The sequence below is a fragment of the Ailuropoda melanoleuca genome, unplaced genomic scaffold, assembly GCF_002007445.2.
Source record: "Ailuropoda melanoleuca isolate Jingjing unplaced genomic scaffold, ASM200744v2 unplaced-scaffold7743, whole genome shotgun sequence".
NCBI classification, from domain to species: Eukaryota; Metazoa; Chordata; class Mammalia; order Carnivora; family Ursidae; genus Ailuropoda; species Ailuropoda melanoleuca.
This window is the reverse complement of record NW_023253040.1, coordinates 27,505-29,161: the sequence shown is the minus strand read 5'-3', so window position 1 is coordinate 29,161 and position 1,657 is coordinate 27,505. Positions and strand designations below refer to the sequence as shown.

Below are 1,657 nucleotides of genomic sequence, written 5' to 3'. Positions count from 1 at the left end.
GTTCTCATTGAAGGGGGACAAAAGAATCCAGCCTGTCACCAGGTTTACAGTCTTCATGTCCGGATCCCATCGGAAAGTATAGGAGGGAGGAGTTAAGTTTGTCTCCTCCTTCAAATACAACTACATACTAATCAAATCATTCTGAAGATCTAAGAAATCAGAGTCTGAGAATATAACTGCAGTAAGGCTACAAGTAGGAAAATGACCACCATTTGGAAGGTGGGAGGTTGGAGACGTGAATCTGGTCCTAGCCAATAACATGCACTCCAGAGAGGTCCAGCTGACACCCTGATACCCCTGCACACCTGGCCAGACAAATGCCCAGAAGTACCTGCAAATCCTGGTCCTCCTCCTCCTTGGTAGCAGCAGGCTGCAGCCCCTGGACCAGGAAGCCAGCATGTGGGAGAAATTTCCAGTTGGAAGAGGAAGCACAAGACTCAGAATGTGGGTTTTCATGCACTGAGGTAACACAAGGATCACCACATCTTTCCAACTCTTCGAAGCATGTTGTCTCTGATACTACAAGTTAGGAAGCCTTCTGTGCCTTAGCAGCCAATGGTGTTCCAGCAGCACTGTTGAGGTAGAGGACAAAACAAAGTTTTGTAGGAATGCTAACAATTACAGAGTTCTTAAATACACTACAGACATGGCATACGTCAACCCTCGTACAGATTTATGAATTAGAGGCACATAAGATTGAAACAGGGAGGGAGCTTCATCCCCAAGAAACACGTAAGCCTTCAGGGAATATAGCTCCAGATGCAAAGGTCTCCCATGCTGAAAACTCACTGATCACAAATGAAATCCACTCATTGTCAGTTATTGATCCTATCAGTAGAGTGCACTTTGTACATGTACCAACAAAGGAATCCTCATCTTCCTCCAGCATTTTAAGTCTGGTCTGCCAAAGCCTGTCTTCATGAAGCAGAACCTGGATGTTCTTGTGTTTGGACCCACCACAACATCCCTTCATCCACCAGGAGACTCCCATCAGTACAGCCTTGAATTTCTTTGTGGAAAGACAGTTGCTGACCTTCCTTGTGGTGAATGAGTCAGGAGAAGTTGTGGATATTTACTCCAAGTCTGATTTAATTAAGCTTGCTGCTGAGAAAACTTTCAGTAACCTAGAATCACAGTGACCCAGGCCCTCAGCACCGCTCACGGTGTCTTGAGGGTGTTGTGAAGTACGGCAAGCTGGAAATCCTGGACAGATTAGTGTGGGCTGACCTCTGGGCTTCTGGTCACAAGTGAAACAGATAGCATCATGGGTGTCATTTCCCTGTCAGACGTGTGGTAAGCCCTGATACTCCCGCCCACAGGTGCCAAACAGAAGGAGACAGGAGCAGAATGGACACTGTGCATGGAGAAACCCTTGGAGAAAAAGAGAACAAGGATTCTGGGTCAGGCTTTCCCTCCTGAACACTGACCGTGATAGAAGATGGTGAAATGGCTACGAATGTGTATCAGGGTTTAGTGATGGGTATTTTTCCAGTGATGCTGAAACTGAGCATAGGAAACAGATTTTATGTGTTTGAAGATTCAGGCTTGAATTTAAAGACTGTTTTCAAACCTTTGAACAATTTCAGATGCTATATGTTATCAAAGTGCACTGTGCCTTGATTTTTTATCATTTTTCATCTCAAAGAATTCTCTTTTT

At 45.0% G+C, this 1,657-nt stretch overlaps 1 pseudogene; it reads left to right on the top strand.

The window, feature by feature from the left end:
• The first annotated feature begins 317 nt into the window (after nucleotides 1-317).
• On the top strand, nucleotides 318-1,426 carry LOC100481716 (annotated as a pseudogene).
• Nucleotides 1,427-1,657: the final 231 nt, after the last annotated feature.